General features: G+C 42.8%; 1 protein-coding gene across 5 annotated transcripts in view; it reads right to left on the bottom strand.

Moving 5' to 3' along the window:
* Positions 1-19,595, bottom strand: part of LOC126236761 (clavesin-2-like) — a 600,452-nt gene extending 580,857 nt beyond the window's left edge. For all 5 annotated transcript variants that reach the window (XR_007544982.1, XM_049946311.1, XM_049946312.1 and 2 more), the window contains exon 1: positions 19,484-19,595. The gene's annotated coding sequence lies outside the window, so the exon portion shown is untranslated. The remainder of the gene's footprint in view (positions 1-19,483) is intronic.
* Between the last annotated feature and the right edge of the window lie 440 nt (positions 19,596-20,035).

Here is a 20,035-nt window from a genome sequence, read left to right as displayed (position 1 = left end):
CCGCTGACTGACATGGAAGTCCCATCTACTAACCATTCAATAGGAAGCCCACAATAGATTAAAATTACTAAAACTGCTAACTGGCCAAACATGGGACTTGTACCCTTCCATATTTCTCCACTCCTACAAATCCCTATTCCAACCCATCCTCTGCTATGCCAATGTGCCATGATATCCTCCCTCCTTGTATCATGACATACAGATCCTTGAACACCATGCACTGCACCTAGAATTTTGAATTCACTTACTGTCCTCCACCTGCATCCTCTACCAATGAATAAAATTTCCCTCCTTGCTATTGCATTTTCAACATCTAGGAGTATCCTACATTACCCACAAACTTGACACCACTCACCCCTTAGTTTGCCCCCTGCTCACTAGTCTACCACCACATTCCTCCAATGCTACACCTCCACAATCCACACCCTCCACATCGTCTCTCAATGGAACTTTAATCGCCTTCTCTTACCTGACCATGAAATTCATCCTGCTATATACCCAGCCTACCAGATGTAAATGAACCTATCCAATCCCCTCCAATCAGGACTCCCTTCCTCTCAACTCCTCACCACTGACATCCTAAGCTTTGGACCAGTACGGTATCCCTATTCACTCTCCCAAATTCTTCTTCTATCCATCTGCCTGGACAGACACCCTCTTAAACACTACTCCAACCGCTACATCCCCTTCATACCCCTCTTCCTTACAGTCCAGGCCAACTCATAACTTCAAACTGGCTTTTTACTACTTTTGCCTCTCCGTCTTTTATCTTTCGAGAAACATTTTGTTGCCCTTTCATCTGCATCAGTCTTTTAATTCATCAACTACTTCGCCTTTTATACTATGTTATGTACCTGAATCTATGTCTTTTTATTATGTCAGACATTCATTTGTCAATTTGACATGGCCAATTTTATACTCTGTTTTAAACTTTTTCTCTCGTGTGGATGAAAAGCAGTGACTTGTATCTGCTGACAGCCCATCTCCTCCCATATAGGGTGCGGAAAATGAAATGACAATAACGAAGAAAAAATATAGCAGCACTGGAACAGTGAATCTCTGTTCTGATATTATTACCCATTCTTACGTCCCTCCCAGCAGCTATTCACTTGTAATCGGTAAGAGGCTAGTCCCTTGCAATTCAGTGATAGTGCTCTTATCACCCATCCTCCCCACATAGGGCTATTGACTAGACTATTATCGAAAATATATTCTCTACAACCACCAGTTATTGATGAGACAGGCTAGAGATACTCTCTAGCACTCGACTATAGTCTGGGAGACGAGTCTTTGGTATTGACAGCTCGGTAGCGTCTTTCCGTTGCCTAGCGACCGCAAGCAGGCAGCCAATGACGGCCTGACTTTGAGCGGGTAGCAAGGGCCACGTTGCCGCTCTGAAACCCGGTCGCGCGCGCTTAAGAAACTTACCAGTGTCTTGCGTGCAGGTGGTGCGGTCGTTCGTCGTGTGTCTGAAGTTGAATTCGCAGTTTATTTCGTTTTTGTTGTTTTTAGTGTTTCGTTGTAAACAATGTCTAGAGCGGCGGGTAGTACCAGCCCAACACAAGAAGTGAAACGGAGGAAGAAAAGTGTGCTACACACCCAGGCCCCTGAATTCGTGTGCTCTGTGAGGGATTACTTTGAGAAAGAAAAGGACAAAGGTGGGCCCTTAATTCCTGTTGTTCAGGTTGTGAAGAGAACTGCAGCAGCATTGAAAATAAGTAAGAACACTGTTGTAAAGATAGGGAAAGAACAGTATAGTGTAGATTGTGACGAGAGTGGCACAACAAAGCTGCACACACCAGGAAAGAAGCGACCGAGAAATAAGCAGGTGACAGCTTTGGACGATTTTCAGAAAGACGCTATTCGTCGTCATATATACAGCTATTATAAGAGAAAGGAACATCCCACTCTATCTAAATTACAGGTGTCGCTTCAGAAAGACGATCTTTTTAAAGGGAGCAAATTTTCATTGCGTACAGTGTTGAAAGACATAGGCTTCAGCTATTCACTGTTTAACGGACGCAAAATATTAATGGAAAGGACAGATGTAGTTGCATGGCGGTGCAGATTTCTGCGCAGGATCATGGGTGTGGAATTCGAAAATATAGTGTGGTTAGATGAAAATTGGGGCAATGCCAGCCATTCTTTACGTAGAGGCTGGAATGATGGAACGCCCGAGGGGACAATGGCAGTGCCTGTTGGCAAAGGAGGGCGTATTATTGTCTTACATGCAGGAACATCGAAAGGTTTTGTGCCAAACTGCTTGAAAATGTTTCGGTCAAAAAAGACGGGAGATTACCATGAAGAAATGAACAGTGTAGTATTTCAAGAATGGTTCGAGACATCGCTTATGACGAATCTGACAAGTCCATCAGTGACTGTTATGGACAATGCACCTTATCATTCCGTTGTTCACGATAAGGCACCAACCTTGGCAACAAAAAAAGACGATATCATTCAGTGGTTGAAACGGCGAAAAGTTATTTCAGAGAAGATTTAAGGAAGGCGGAACTGCTCGAAATTGTGGCACAAAAGAAACCCCAATTTCCAACATATGTAATTGACGAGATTGCTAAAAGGCACGGGCATGAAATCGTTCGGCTTCCTCCATACCACTGTCACTTCAATGCAATTGAAGGAGTGTGGGCGCAGATAAAAAATTACGTTGCTGCAAACAATAAAAAATTCACGATCTCTGAAGTGGAAACTCTCCTTCCAGCAGCTATCAATAAAGTGACAAGCGAGACGTGGGCTAAAATTGTAAACAGCACTGCAAGTGCCATCAGAGAGGCGGCCAAAACCGAAGGGGTTGTGGAAGAATGCATCGAAAATTTAATTATGCATCTGGGAGAGAGCAGTGATAGTTCGAGTAGTGCTGAGGAAGACAATGTCAAATCAGATTCTGACAGTGATGTGAGTGGTGTTTTTCCATTACAGTAACTACAACGTATTCAGGAATGTAAGGAGGGAGTTTGCTATCGATCTACAACCAGATCATCATATTGTGAGTACTTTCTTCAGATTATAACTCTTAATACACTGACCAATTATTCTGTAGCTTGTAGTAGAACAAATTAATAATGCTAATGCTTAACAATGGTAACCAAAACTGCTAATGTTCAACAACTTGCGAAAATAGTTTTCATTTCAGTTGTGAAGTTTAACAAATAACTTTATTATGTTTCAGCATCTAAGATACTTGTACTAAATAGCTCTTATCAGTTTTCGAGTTAATATATTTCAAGCATCAACTTTAAATAAATTCACGCGTACCAATACGACTTGTATTTTGTCTCGCTTTTATTTCTGCTGCTAGAGAATGCGTGTAGCAGACAAGGCGCCGCGTGCTGTGAGCCACGTTCGGCAACAGCGCCGTCTGCCCGCCGGAACTGTCAGTACCAATCACTCGTCTCACGGACTATAATCGCAACTACCCCTCCCCATCTCCCATGCTTCACAACCAGAAGAAAAAAAATTGAATTCTCTTGTTGACTTTTTAATTACCAATTTTTGAAGTACCCTCCAATAGGAGGCGGGGAGTTAGACTGCGCCAATATTCAGAGTCGTCAATATTGGATTGTGACATCATAATAAGACTGTGCCAATATTCCAAAGATGATGAAATGAAGATAGTATCCTACATCCCTCACATCAGTGACATGCAAATTGAATTTTTATAAATAATGACTATATTATGATTATTAATTATTATTATATCATCTGCAATACATGTAATTACATTTGAATTTACCACAAAAAGTTGGATTTTCCACTGATTCTGAATTCCCCCCCCCCTCGAGGAGGAGGGGAAGTAATTAATTGACCAATTTAATGAATTAGTCAATTAATCTGATATTAAGAATGCGCCAGAACCTCATTGTCTACCTGTACTGCCATCTGATTTCAATTTCGTGTCATGTGTTTCTTCCAGTCTAACTCCTCAGCACAGACTGAGCAAATTTTTCCACCAGTTTCTTCTGGGAGGGGTGGGAGTGGAGATGGGAAGAGGTTATTAATTTATCCATTCAATTAATTAATCAATTTCATAACAAAACTGGAATGTTGCCATATCTGCACCAGTGGGAAGATTGGTGAAGGGTCGTCCATCTTGAATAAATTTGGCAACAGTGTAGAGAGGCGTAAAGAAACATTACCAATCTACTATCCGGTACCTGCACAACAAAATACATGCACGTTTACATGCTTGTATTCAACATCCTGGCGGTTACACTGGTACCAATGTATCAGCATTCCACATTTGCAATACCTTATCTCGCACTTACATTAACCTGTGATCCTGCAGTGTTGATCGCTGAAATACGTAACCTGGACAAGTATTCCAGAAATTTCATTACTCTTCACTAATTATTTTTTGGTGCTGCGATTTTTTGCCGTCAGTGTATGTTTCACCTAAACTTACAATTTCTCCATTTTGATGAGCGCTTTCAAAATGCAGTCCATCTATAATAATCCATTGAGTGGAACACAAATGCAGTTAATAGCCAAGAGACACAAACACCTGCAAACATCGTTCGACTAAATCACAGTGAGAGTTTGACCGTAAGCATAACAGTTGGGAAACAAGGTAACCGATTACGAAACACAGCCGACGCGTGTTGCCAAAATGACAATTTCCTCTGCAACCTAATTATAAATCAAACAATACGAGTTAAATTCGATAAATGTAATGCAAAACCACAATGAGTCGAGAGCGGAGGAACTACTCACTGTATATTAAAACTGAAAAAAAACAACATTTTCGGGATATATACGAAACCGTTAATACCATTGAATTGATAGAAGTGTTGTTTCAAACCGTTTAAAACCTTCTAACAAGGGACAAAAATGGTTCAAATGGCTCTGAGCACTATGGGACTCAACTGCTGTGGTCATCAGTCCCCTAGAACTTAGAACTACTAAAACCTAACTAACCTAAGGACATCACACACATCCATACCCGAGGCAGGATTCGAACCTGCGACCGTAGCAGTCGCACGGTTCCGGACTGCGCGCCTAGAACCGCGAGACCACCGCGGCCGGCAACATGGGACACCTTTGACCTCTAACACTCGGGATCGCGCAAAACCATGCTTACACTAACACTCTGTCATAAAACAACAATGTCTTGTGTCGTTTCCATGCAAAACTCTGCACTAGTCTGCTAGAGCCATCAGCCGGTGGCACGTTGTACAATAATAACATGAACGATTTACGTGAGTGGTGTAGCTGCAGTACGAATGTCTCTCTTGGAGTGTTCGCTTGCTGCCTATTGTGTAAACTGTGTACAGTGATATCATGAAGAGAAAATATCCTATGAATGTGGTCTAGATATTAGGGACTATTTTGCCACGTGCTGAATATAGAAATGAAATCGGAGTCGAAGTTAGAGAGTTCGCAGATATACACTACTGGCCATTAAAATTGCTACACCAAGAAGAAATACAGATGATAAACGGGTATTCATTGGACAAATATATTATACTAGAACTGACATGTGATTACATTTTCACGCAATTTGTGTGCATAGGTCTTGAGAAATCAGTACCCAGAACAGCCACCTCTGGCCGTAATAACGGCCTTGATACGCCTGGGCATTGAGTCAAACAGAGCTTGGATGGCTGCCCATGCAGCTTCAACACGATACCACAGTTCATCAAGAGGCATTGTGACGAGCCAGTTGCTCGGGCACCATTGACCACACGTTTTCTATTGGTGAGAGATCTGGAGAATGTGCTGGCCAGTGCAGCAGTCGAACGTTTTCTGTATCCAGAAAGACCCGTACAGGACCTGCAACATGCGGTCGTGCATTATCCTGCTGAAATGTAGGCTTTCGCAGGGATCGAATGAAGGGTAGAGCCACAAGTCGTAACACATCTGAAATGTAACGTCCACTGTTCAAAGTGCCGTCAATGCGAATAAGAGGTGGCCGAGACGTGTAACCAATGGCACCCCATACCATCACGCCGGGTGATACGCCAGTATGGCGATGACGAATACACGCTTCCAATGTGCATTCACCGCGATGTCGCCAAACACGGATGCGACCATCATGATGCTGTAAACAGAACCTGGATTCATCCGAAAAAATGACATTTTGCCATTCGTGCACCCAGGTTCGTCATTGAGTACACCATCGCAGGCACTCCAGTCTGTGATGCAGCGTCTCCGAGCTGATAGTCCATGCTGCTGCAAACGTCATCGAACTGTTCGTGCAGATGGTTGTTGCCTTGCAAACGTCCCCATCTGTTGACTCAGGGATCGAGCTGTGGCTGCACAATCCGTTACAGCCATGCGGATAAGATGCCTGTCATCTCGACTGCTACGAAGCCGTTGGGATCCAGCACGGCGGTCCGTATTACCCTCTTGAACCCACCGATTCCGTATTCTGCTAACAGTGATTGGATCTCGACCAACGCGAGCAGCAATGTCGCGATACGATAAACCGCAATCCAAGACCACCTACAATAAATCAGACCTTAAGGCAGATATCGATAGTTGACAATATGGCGGCAATCGTGGGGGGAAACAAACTAGCGTGCTTGTGTTTCCATAACGCGTGTGTGTAACATTGTATACGTGACGTTCAAGAGAAGCGAAAGCATTTATTACTAGCTGTTATTTATGCTATATGCTGTGAATGTCGTCAAAAGTGCTACGCTAGTATTTATTTTCTATATTCTGTAGTAAGTTCAGCATAATTTAAAGTGTAAACTGTTCTTGCGATGGGTCGTAGTTGTTGTGTACCAGGATGTAAATCCAATTACGGCAAAACATACGATACCTCAACATTTAAGTTTCCCAAGGAAACAGCATTGAGGAACAAATGGATGAAACTAATTCATAGAGATAATTTTGAAGTGAACGATAAAGCTGTGGTGTGCATTAAGCATTTTGAACCTAAGTTTGTGGTTAGGGAAGACATTTTTCCTGTGGAAAATAGTGAACCAATACGTGTGCCACGAAAAATACCAAAACTAACAAATGATGCATTTCCAACCATCTTTCCTAATCAACCTTCTTATCACACAGTACCAGTTCCTAAGCAAAGGAAGAATCCTGAAGATCGTGTTCAACAGCTACTGGAACATGATGAATGTACACTCCTGGAAATGGAAAAAAGAACACATTGACACCGGTGTGTCAGACCCACCATACTTGCTCCGGACACTGCGAGGGGGCTGTACAAGCAATGATCACACGCACCGCACAGCGGACACACCAGGACCCGCGGTGTTGGCCGTCGAATGGCGCTAGCTGCGCAGCATTTGTGCACCGCCGCCGTCAGTGTCAGCCAGTTTGCCGTGGCATACGGAGCTCCATCGCAGTCTTTAACACTGGTAGCATGCCGCGACAGCGTGGACGTGAACCGTATGTGCAGTTGACGGACTTTGAGCGAGGGCGTATAGTGGGCATGCGGGAGGCCGGGTGGACGTACCGCCGAATTGCTCAACACGTGGGGCATGAGGTCTCCACAGTACATCGATGTTGTCGCCAGTGGTCGGCGGAAGGTGCACGTGCCCGTCGACCTGGGACCGGACCGCAGCGACGCACGGATGCACGCCAAGACCGTAGGATCCTACGCAGTGCCGTAGGGGACCGCACCGCCACTTCCCAGCAAATTAGGGACACTGTTGCTCATGGGGTATCGGCGAGGACCATTCGCAACCGTCTCCATGAAGCTGGGCTACGGTCCCGCACACCGTTAGGCCGTCTTCCGCTCACGCCCCAACATCGTGCAGCCCGCCTCCAGTGGTGTCGCGACAGGCGTGAATGGAGGGACGAATGGAGACGTGTCGTCTTCAGCGATGAGAGTCGCTTCTGCCTTGGTGCCAATGATGGTCGTATGCGTGTTTGGCGCCGTGCAGGTGAGCGCCACAATCAGGACTGCATACGACCGAGGCACACAGGGCCAACACCCGGCATCATGGTGTGGGGAGCGATCTCCTACACTGGCCGTACACCACTGGTGATCGTCGAGGGGACACTGAATAGTGCACGGTACATCCAAACCGTCATCGAACCCATCGTTCTACCATTCCTAGACCGGCAAGGGAACTTGCTGTTCCAACAGGACAATGCACGTCCGCATGTATCCCGTGCCACCCAACGTGCTCTAGAAGGTGTAAGTCAACTACACTGGCCAGCAAGATCTCCGGATCTGTCCCCCATTGAGCATGTTTGGGACTGGATGAAGCGTCGTCTCACGCGGTCTGCACGTCCAGCACGAACGCTGGTCCAACTGAGGCGCCAGGTGGAAATGGCATGGCAAGCCGTTCCACAGGACTACATCCAGCATCTCTACGATCGTCTCCATGGGAGAATAGCAGCCTGCATTGCTGCGCAAGGTGGATATACACTTTACTAGTGCCGACATTGTGCATGCTCTGTTGCCTGTGTCTGTGTGCCTGAGGTTCTGTCAGTGTGATCATGTGATGTATCTGACCCCAGGAATGTGTCAATAAAGTTTCCCCTTCCTGGGACAATGAATTCACGGTGTTCTTATTTCAATTTCCAGGAGTGTAGTTTCAGTAAGTGGTGCGAAAATGACAATATACCTGACTTTCAGCATTTTAAAAGCGAAGTGCAGAAAAGGAATGTTTGTCCATTTACAATTTTAGTAAAGCATGACTACGTATCTTTCATTAAATTAAAGGATGATTCAGTCAGTGATGTGCCATTAGTTTCAGTGTGCTTCAAGATATCAAGTTCCTTGGAAGTAAAAGTGTTTCACAAAAATGTGTGTTTGCCTACGGAAACCTTGAAATGGATACTACAGTCTGGGGAGGAAGAGAACTTGAAATGTGACAAGTGGACGAAATTTGACAATCTGCTGAGTCACCTAAATGGTTTCACAGATAACTCTACTGGCACCATTGACAAGATTATAATTTTAGTCAATGTTCTCAAACAAGCACTAAAAGCTGCTAGTGATTTTGACGCTGAAATAGCACCTAAAATAGAATTTGTTTTGGAGCAATTACAACTCGCAATAACAAAGCAAAGTAGACGTTCTCCTGAGCTTTTGATATGGGCAGCAACCATTTGCTTTTCATTTCCTGGTGCCTACCATCACTTGAGAAAAACAAATGTATTAACATTACCTCATACTGTCTATTTAAGGCAGTTTCTATGCAGAATGGGTCCAAATAAACTTTGTATTGGTCCATCACAGGTAGCTTTTTTGAGGGAAAAAAATAAATTTCTTCAGGGAAGTGACAAGGTAATTTCAGTGATGCTAGATGAAGTTTATGTTAATTCAAAATTCTCTTATAAGGCAGGAAAGATACTTGGTGTTGCTGAGAATACTTCAGATACTACAACAGCAGGTACATTGCAGGTTTTCATGGCATCATCTTTACATTCTGATTATAAAGAAGTGATAGCTCTCTTTCCTGTAAAAAATGTTAATTCTGATACTCTACTGAAAATGACAATTGATGTATTGAAGTTAATGCATGAGCTTCAGTATGATGTTGTATGCCTGGTAACAGATAACCATAGCACTAATAGAAAAATGTATCAGCTTATGTGTGGTGGCACTTTACAGCCGTGTATTACAAATCCAGTCGCTCCATCCAAATTTCTCTTTCTTCTGTTTGACAATGTGCACTTGCTTAAGTGTATCAGAAATAACTGGTTGAATGCAAAAAATGAATCCTTCATAATGCCAAATATTGAGGATACATTTGCTTTCATCAATACCTTTCTACACAGTGATGAAGGGAATGCTGCACGTGAACATACTGCCAGTGAAGCAAAGTTTTCAGATTTGAGGAACCTGTTTCATTCTGAGAAAAATAAACTGTTGAAACTTGCCCCAAAGCTAGTGAGAAAGGCAGTATATCCAACTTCTATTGAGAGACAGAATGTTACCCTTGCACTCAGTGTTTTTGATTCTAAAAATGTGGCAGCACTAGAAATTTTGAAAAGTCAGGGGATTGAGATTTCTGATGGCACTATTCAGTTTTTGAAATTAATCATTAAATGGTGGACAGTTTCTAATGTACAGCATCCCATGAAAGGCAAATACACATCAGATGATAATTCTAGCCCAATGACTGGACCTACTGACTCCAAACTTGTGTTTCTTGAAAATTTGAAAACATTTCTTGATATCTGGCATGCATTGCCGACTCATGTAAAATTAACCAATGAAACATACACTGCTTTCTCTCACACACTTGCAACAACAGTTCAGTTATGCAGATACATTTTTAACACTTACAACTGGTCCTATATTCTTACAGCAAAATTACAAACTGATGCTTTGAAAGCAAGATTTGGAGCTTATAGAAGGCTAAGTGGCTGCACATATAATGTTTCAGTTGAGCAAATCTTAGAATCTGAGAGGAAACTGAAAGTAATAAGTCTACTGAAGCTCGGATCTACTAAACACGGTGAATTTACATGAAATGATTTTGCAGCAAAAGTAAATAACAGCATAAAAAACCAAAAGTATGAAAATTTAGATAAATTAGAACCTGCTCTAGAGGAACTAGCAAACATTCCCATGATGGATGAAGACTTGAAAGTCTTGGTTTGTATTGCTAGCTACACCAGCAAAACAGTGCTTGAGAAGCTGCAAAAAGGTGGAAAATGTTCAGGCTGTGAAGAAATGTTGCAGACACAGGACGAAATTTTGTTGCAGTGTGAAACCAAAGAACTCCTTTCCTATTTCAACCAACTGAATCGTGGGGGATTGAAGTGTCCTTCTTCTATAATGATTTCCTTGTGTTGTAATATATATAAACTTTTTCAAGTTCTGATTAGCAGCACATATGAACCCGAATTCCTAAAACTTGAAAATCAGAGAGATGCAGTACTTGCCTTAGGAACTGAATTGTGTGAAAATGCCGTTGGTAACCTCAGTGATGTGTGCAAATGTGGCATTCCTTTAAAGACAATAATCAAGAAAAGTAATAAAGTGCTTTCAAATATTTTTATTAATAATTACACAAAACTGTTGAATGAAAAGTGTGTTTCAAAGGAAATTGCTCGAACACTAGTCAAACAAAAAAGAGGAACTCATGAAGACATTGCAGCAAAAATAACAAAACGCAAAGTGGCCAAGCTGAGCAGCAAATAAACCCAACAGGTACTCAAAATCAAACACTTCTACACATATTACGTAATGACAGTGACTAGAATTAACTGCATATTGTTTAATACAATTTTGTGCTTTAGTTACACGCTTCATTTATTATTGCTATGTAGCTTCTATTGTGCAAATTATTATTAGTGTCCAAATATGCCATTTACATGTGTTTTGTAGTAGTTTTTTGGATTTGATTTTGAGTTGCATCTCATAATTTCACTTCGTCATAGTTCTTATTACGTAATTTGTGGCTTTTGTGACAACTTTTTATTTAAGTTTGAAGATAGAAAAATACATAACAATACATTTCTTACGCAATTTAGAATCTACTTTCCATTTATGAAGTTTGTAAATTATTCGTATTAGGGTAGTGCTGAAATACTTGGCCTAAGACGGCCGCCATCTTGGTTTTTGTGTGTTGTGGTCCGATGTATTGTAGGTGGTCTTGCCGTAATCGCGATAGTCTACAATGCGACTTTTATCAAAGACGGAAACGTGATGGTACGCATTTCTCCTCCTTACACGAGGCATCACAACAACGTTTCACCAGGCAACGCCGGTCAACTGCTGTTTGTGTATGAGAAATCGGTTGGAAACTTTCCTCATATCAGCACGTTTTAGGTTCGCCAACCTGGTGTGAATGCTCTGAAAAGCTAATCATTTGCATATCACAGCATCATCTTCCTGTCCGTTAAAATTCGCGTCTGTAGCACGTCATCTTCGTGGTGTAGCAATTTTAATGGTCAGTAGTGAATTATATAACATAATAATTCTGAAATATAATGGGAATGACACAAAAATACGCAACGTTACGCTGGATAGATATATTGATTTGGAAGGACATGAAGAACCTGAACCTGAAGGTGGCTGTTCAGGCAGTACACGGTGCTCATCTCCACAGCAAGGGGAATAGTCGAAGTGAGTACGAGCTATCTTCAATCAATCAGTCGAGGCCCAGCGCACTAGAAAATATTAATGACAGAGCACTAGAGAACACTTACGACACAATCGTGGCTTCAATTGCTGTAGCAAACAAATAAGACGGCATAAATGCATAAAAAGTAAATGAAACTGCAGTTTAATCCTAAATTAAGGCACTAGCAAAAGGCGACAATTAGCCCGTTTCAGAGGAAACAGACTGTGGCAAATAAACACTGTAAAAGAGCATTTAATATCGTAATTTGATAAAGCAAGGTCATATGGATCTACAGTTCGCTATTGGCATCTGCAAATGTTGGCGCTAGAAGCATTTAAAATGGTTGGCTTGGACGATTTCAGAGTGTGATTCCTTTTATCGTAATCTCAAGGCTGAATATGGCATTTCATCCAGGCATATTACTACTTTTGTACACTTAAGGACAAAGAAGACGATAACAGTATACGTCAGAAGGCACAACAGTTTGTGGAGGAAGTGAACATGTTTATGACAGAGCAGGGTGCGGAGAAAGGAAATGTTTGAAATAGTGACCAGAGTCAGTTCCACTATGAAATGTCTGCATCATCACCACTGCCTCATAGAGGAGAGAAAACTACAGACAATGTGTTGCAGTCTGTCCGTAGCTCTACTCACAGCTTTTGATGTGGCTTGTTGAAACTCATAAAAATGACTGTTCGTATGACTGTAGGTGCCACAATCTACGACACCTACAATACATGTACGAATACTGGGCTCTAGATTTACTCAACAGAAATGTGCTCAAATGTGTGTGAAATCTTATGGGACTTAACTGCTAAGGTCACCAGTCCCTAAGCTTACAACTACTTAGCCTAAATTATCCTAAGGACAAACACACACACCCATGCCCGAGGGAGGACTCGAACCTCCGCCGGGACCAGCCGCACAGTCAATGAGACTTTGTCGTCTTTCTTCCAAGGATACTCATTTATGTTCCCCGTTCATTTTTGTTACATTTTTGTGTGAGCTACAGTTATGTTACGATCGCAGTAAAGCGTTTCTGAATTTTGCGATGTCTACTGGGATGCCTACCCGATAAAGACTTCAAACTTTGGAAAAACAATGTGGAGTTGGTCGCCCTAGCACCTTCTTTGCTATTTCCTTTACAGGTGCACTGAGTTTCCTGGGACTCTTCAAACAAAACAAAGTCTTCTATTCGCCTGCCAAATAACTGATTTCAAGCGATCGTTTCTTAGTATTACCCCTAAATACAGTACTTATACGATATGACGTGCTGAAGACGACTAATCCTCTAATCAGATACTATCGATATCTTTCTTTTTATTATAGGTATTATTTTGCATTCATCCACATCCATGACAATTACTGAAAATTTAGTTCAAACGTTTCTGCGTTTATTTACGATCATCCAACTAAGATATTTTGCTATACACAACTTTGTCAGCGAACAGTCTTACAGTGCTACTGAGCCTGTCTGGTGAGTCGTGTACGTACGTATAACGACAACATTAAAGGTCGTAATGCACCTCCTTGCGGCACATTCGAAGCTATAAGGAGCGGTCAAAAACTTTCCGTTCGAGGGCTTTTCTGCAATGTACACGCAACATTGCGCGACTCCGATGCGGGTATATAAGCATCAACATGTAGGCAAGAGATTATTGTAGCATTCGTGTCTTTCTGATGTGAGTGCAGTAAATGCGGAAACGTGAATTATGGCGGCATTATTACCAAATACATCCAAACAAGACCAACGTACTGTTGCTCTTCTCTTGGCTGCCGAAGGCCTAACACCGGTAGACATCCATCGGAGAATGAAGAAAGTGTACTGGGCAGCAAGTCTGTCGAAAATCACGGCAGCGGAGTGGTGCACCAGGTTCCGTGCTGGTCGCGATTCGAAACAAGACACCGGTCGATCTGGCAAGCCAGCTTCGTACATTACGGACCAACACAAGTGGGAGGCACTCGAACATCCACCCTGTAGGAAGGAAACTGCTGGGGGCCGGAGAAAAACATGGAAACACCAAAAACACAACACATTACTACGTCTAATACGACACAGGAAAACGGCTGGCATTCAAAACAGCTTTCAGTCGTTTCGGAATGGATAAATAGGGTTTTCAAGGGAATCTTATACCATTCTTCCAGCAAGTTAGTGGCAAGTAGACCATAAAGGCTTGTACCACGAGCGGGAGTACAAATGGGTGGGGTGGTACCTTTGAACTGTGTCGTTTTGGACTGTTGCTTGACCGTGCGCCCTGTCCACTCCTCGTACCTGATAATCTCGCGGCGGTCGTACTGTTCTGCTCCACACTGCTGCTGGCTTGCCTGAAATTATCTATCGAATTATGCAAGCGGGTTTAGGGGAGCCACTCAACGTTAAAACTCAACACTATTCGGCGTCTGGAATGAACAACTATATTCTGAGACGATTAAAGGATATCGCAGGTTGCACTGTTTACACTCTAAATCGTCAATGTTTATCGCAATTAACAATCTTGATGATTAACAGTCCAAAATATCATCTAACGATCGTACGCGTAACCGACACGACGCGGGTGATTGTTGATGATGCGGAAGCCGAATAATCGAACGAAAGTTCTTACGCTCGTCACACATACAGATATCTGGTAATAGTCCTCCTTGTCACTAGTAATGGTAAAACACTGTTGGTAAAGTTAATTTTTCAGTTCTCAGTTCTCACTTGTACGAGCGTGCGCGTAACCGTCGCGGCGCGGCTGATTGTTGATAATGCGGAAACGCGATGATCGAACGCACGTCCTCACGCTCGCTACAAGACACTGGCCATTGGCTGCTCTTTTATGGTAACTAATTTTTACTGATTCACATCAGTTCATTCCGGGAGACCGAACACGGCGCAGATGATCGAAGCTGTGCGACGCGCAACGAGAGGATACATAAATACGTCATTGACGGCACTGCTCATTTTCAATTACTTCTTGACGCACTTTCTTCTGAAAAATTTCCATATACCATCACTTTACTATAATAGCACTTGTAGCAACACTTCAACTTCCATACCAACAATGCCTCTCACACGCAGAGCTGCACACCACACAACATAACAGTACCGTGTCCCGCGCTCGACTCTCTAGACGCGGCTGCCCGCAAAGATACTCCACAACTAAGCCAGCGATATGACAATACGCTTACAGGCTCAATAGTATTGAGATCTGTTGACTGTGATGGCCTAGGGAGCTGCGACAATTCATCCTCGTGTTCACAAAACCAATCCTGGACGATGCGAGTTGTGCGAACAAGACCCTGTCGTCTTGTAACACAGCACCACCACTGGCGAACAAATATTGAACCATTTGATGGATCTGATCAGCCAAAATGGTCATCTTATCTTTGGCAGTAATGCGACCATGCAGAGTAACCATGTGGCCTATGCAGTACCACGACATGGCTGCCGAAATCATCACCGGACCGCCGTCAGTTTTCATTCTTGGGACATAAAGTTGGAAACAGTGTGAAGCACGACTCAACCGACCAAATGACTTTCTTCCATTGCTCCATAGGCCAGGATCTATGGCTTTGCCGCCACGTTATCCTGTTATGGGCATTTACATCACTGATGTGTGGTTTCGGAAATCCAGCCCTCCCCGAAATTCCCAGCTTACGAAGCTCCCTTCGGACTGTTTCGATGCTGACAGGGTTCGCAAGTGTGACATTCAGTTCTGCAGTGACTTTTGCAGTTGTCACCTTGTTATTTTTCGTCACAATCCTCTTTAATTACCGCCTGTCAAGACCACGCAACACACACTTTCGTGCGCGTAGTGACTTAGCGGATGATGTTTTCCCGCTTTCCCTGCATTCGGTATAAAGCTTCGATACGTTGGCTCTTGAAACACTTTGTCTACCTTGGCTACGTGCCCACCCACCTTACGAACACCAGCATTTTATCTACATCTACATCTACATCGGTACTCCGCAAGCCACCTGACTGTGTGTGGTGGAGGGTACCTTGAGTACCTCTATCGGTTCTCGCTCCTATTCCAGTCTCGTATTGTTCGTGGAAAGAAGGATTGTCGGTATGTCTCTGTGTGGGCTCTAATCTCTCTGATTTTATCCTCATGGTCTCTTCGCGAGATATACGTAGGAGGGAGCAATATACTGCTTGACTCCTCGGTGAAGGTGTGTTCTCGAAACTTCAACAAAAGCCCGTACCGACCTACTGAGCGTCTCTCCTGCAGAGTCTTCCACTGGAGTTTATCTCTCATCTCTGTATCGCTTTCGCGATTACTAAATGATCCTGTAACGAAGCACGCTGCTATCCATTGGATTTCTGTATCTCTTTTATCAACCCTATCTGTTACGGATCCCACACTGCTGAGCAGTATTCAAGCAATGGGCGAACAAGCGTACTGTAACCCACTTCCTTTGTTTTCAGATTGCATTTCCTTAGGATTCTTCCAATGAATCTCAGTCTGGCATCTGCTTTACCGACGATCAACTTCATATGATCATTCCATTTTAAATCACTCCTAATGCGTACTGCCAGATAATTTATGGAATTAACTGCTTCCAGTTGCTGACCTGCTATATTGTAACTAAATGATAAGGGATCTTTCTTTCTATGTATTCGCAGCACATTAGACTTGTCTACATTGAGATCCAATTGCCATTCCCTGCACCATGCGTCAATTCGCTGCAGATCCTCCTGCATTTCAGTACAATTTTCCATTGTAACAACCTCTCGATATACCACAGCACCATCCGCTAAAAGCCTCAGTGAACTTCCGATGTCATCCACAAGGTCATTTATGTATATTGTGAATATCAACGGTCCTACGACACTCTCCTGCGGCACACCTGAAATCACTGTTATTTCGGAAGACTTCTCTCCATTGAGAATGACATGCTGCGTTCTAGGAACTCTTCAATCCAATCACACAATTGGTCTGATAGTCCATATGCTCTTACTTTGTTCATTAAACGGCTGTGGGGAACTGTATCGAACGCCTTGCGGAAGTCAAGAAACACGGCATCTACCTGCTCTGAGTCTTGTCGACGAATAGTGCGAGCTGGGTTTCACTCGATCGTCTGTTTCGAAACCCATGCTGATTCCTACAGAGTAGATTTCTAGTCTCCAGAGAAGTCATTATACTCGAACATAATACGTGTTATCCACGTTCGAATCCACATTAGCTCCGAAGTAACGCCCTCACAACTGCACAGAAGCCTGTCTGACCACGACTGACACCTGCAACAAACTGAGGCCACTGCGCAGGCGCCGTTCCTGGTCAAATACAACAGCGCCACCTCCAGGCCTGGCTAGAATCTGCACCTAAATCGCTCGTTTCCAAAAGAGGCCGACTCACGATTGACAAAACATTCAGGAGGAGGAAAAAATATTCAACCCCAATTGCTTAGTAATTTAAGGGCGAGTTTCTTTGTGTCATGTGAAACTGTTCATTTGCTGGACTATATAAAGCTTTAATTACCTTGTCTGAAAAATAGTTGAAGCTGCTATGGTGACTTTTGTCACATGGAATTATCCCCTCATAGCAATAAATAAGGAAACAATTAACTTCTAAGGTACCTTTTTTAAATTATACGAAAGCAAGAAATTACAATTAATGAATAACAGTATTCTGAGGGCAATAAATGTAATACAAAGTAAATATGTCTGTCCTGAGATTACTATTATACAGAAGAAACCACTATTACTGTACACAAACGTGTCGTACACTTTCTCAATGATTTTGAACATAAACCACTGAATGTAAGTTATATTAACGTTATAGCTCTTACGTATTCAGAAAACTACCATACGTTCAGGTAAAAACACCTGGAGTTGCCCCTATTAGAAAAAGTTGCGTGCTACAATCCGCTGTGTAGAAGCAATAAGGAAATGACGGAGTCCAGATTTAGTTCCTATCGATTCGTATACGGTTCAGTAAACCGAAACTGACAAAAGTAAGCGATTCATTTATGTTTAGGCATGCATTTCTAGCGCCGGTTCCAAATTTTTGTTCAACCTCCGAATAGTGGTATCATAAGTGCCCTCTGCCTCACGCTGTAAGATGGTTTGCACAGTTTGGACGTAAATGAATGTGTAGTGATTTTTCCTGAGAGTGTTTACACTTATTGGCCAGAGACTTAGTTGCTGAGCAAGAGGCAATTCGGAAGATTGCTGAACTTCCGGAGGAGAAGTTGGGGTAAGTTTGGGATGAAATGCGTGTGAAATCACACCAGGAGAGAATGGTGAAGTAAACGAGGCAACTGTAGATAAAACTGAAACGAAGCATCTACTCTCCTACAGACACCTGCTGAATATGAGTGAAAGCAGATGGGTAGGAAGAGTATTACAAATGGGGTCCCCCATAGAGAAGGAAATGAGTCAACCCAGTAGCTGGCATGCCGACAGATATTCGGTTCAAATGGCTCTGAGTACTATGGGACTTAACATGTGTCATCAGTCCCCTAGAACTTAGAACTACTTAAACCTAAATAAGGGCACCGCACACATCCATGCCCGAGTCAGGATTCGAACCTGCGACCGTAGCGGTCCCGCGGTTCCAGACGGAAGCGCCTAGAACCGCTCGGTCACCGCGGCCGGCTACAGATAAACGGGATGCAACCACTATAAAAGGATACCCAGAAAAGAAGCGACCAGTTATAGAAATCAAGAGATAACAACGTCTGAAGCTACTCTAATGAGTAACGGTCGTTCATTGTTTCATCTACAGTCACATAATAGTATCACACTTCTTTGACTTACATTTATTTATAAACACAATTTTAAAATGTTCTTCCTCGCCCGTTTTTTCATCTGGAGTCAACAAAAGTGGTATCCATCGCCGCACTTGCTTTGTACATGCGTGTTCATGTTGTACCCATCTCAAAAATCTGCACAGGTTGGTGTATACGTTAGGCAATAACTTGCTTCTTTTCTGTGTCATAGTTTAGTACGCAAGTCGTATCCTTGGCTACTCAGTTTTAATGTAAATGCCCCGAGAATACGAACTCCATAACCATTCATAGTATTCAAAGTTTTGTTATTTGAATGCCTCACAAAACATTTCAGAGTCTTTTCTCTGTATACAGGTAATATTTAACTAACAAAATTCATTTTTCTATTTCGTCTGCTTCAGGTTTGTCACCGTAACTTGCATGATTTTCTGCCTGAAAAAAATGCCTGTAGTTCTTGCTATTCTGGATTTTTAGAATATGATGAAATATTCCTTCAACACTTACGATACAAACTTATTGAGTAGAAACAACTTCTGATTATTGAAAGAAACGTTTATTTTCTACTGGTATTTTTTTAAATCCACAGCGGCAGTAAGTGTTGACATTTACTTCACAGCTACTGTAACCAACGAAGTAACGAGCAATGCAAAGAAGATGCGTTACCCTGGAACCTTGAAAACTTAAAGAGCGAATAGCTGCTCCCCAGTGGTGTGAAATGTTAAGCACTGTCTCGCTGCGCTGGATAGAGTACGTACCTACAAACGACAGCGTCGATACTGCTAACCAATATTGCGAAGCAATAGTTTTCTTGCAGCTGTCAACCGGTATACAATAACACTGACCAGCACACTTGGAACGGGACAATCCTCACTGATAACTGGGGGCGAAGTCCGCGGGCATCACGTGTAAGTGGTGCGGTGGGAACGTCGCCGGGAACGTCAGAAAATCGAACCGTGCCCTGTTTAGGAACCCGCCATACAACGACACAGTTATGTCGCACTGTAATTGTACTGGTAAAGTCTGGAGTAAAGAAACAAGATACAAAATCTAGTTTGCAATGAACTCCCGTGATATCAATGTATTCTATAGGTCATCTTTTGTATATGCGAATTAGAATGTCAAAACTGCAAATCTGTGTGTCTGGAAATTATAGGCATAAACTACAAAACTAGATATCAAGAACACACAAGAAGCTGGAGATATTAATAGCCAATCTGCCTTTCCTGGTAATCTAATAAGCATGTGCATGAACCATCTAACATGGAATAGGATAGGAAAGCAGTTAGAATGAATAAGTATAACAGAAA

Source organism: Schistocerca nitens, chromosome 2 (assembly GCF_023898315.1).
Source record: "Schistocerca nitens isolate TAMUIC-IGC-003100 chromosome 2, iqSchNite1.1, whole genome shotgun sequence".
Classification (NCBI taxonomy): Eukaryota; Metazoa; Arthropoda; class Insecta; order Orthoptera; family Acrididae; genus Schistocerca; species Schistocerca nitens.
Note: the sequence above shows the minus strand (reverse complement) of the source record. Positions and strands in the feature narration are given on the sequence as shown.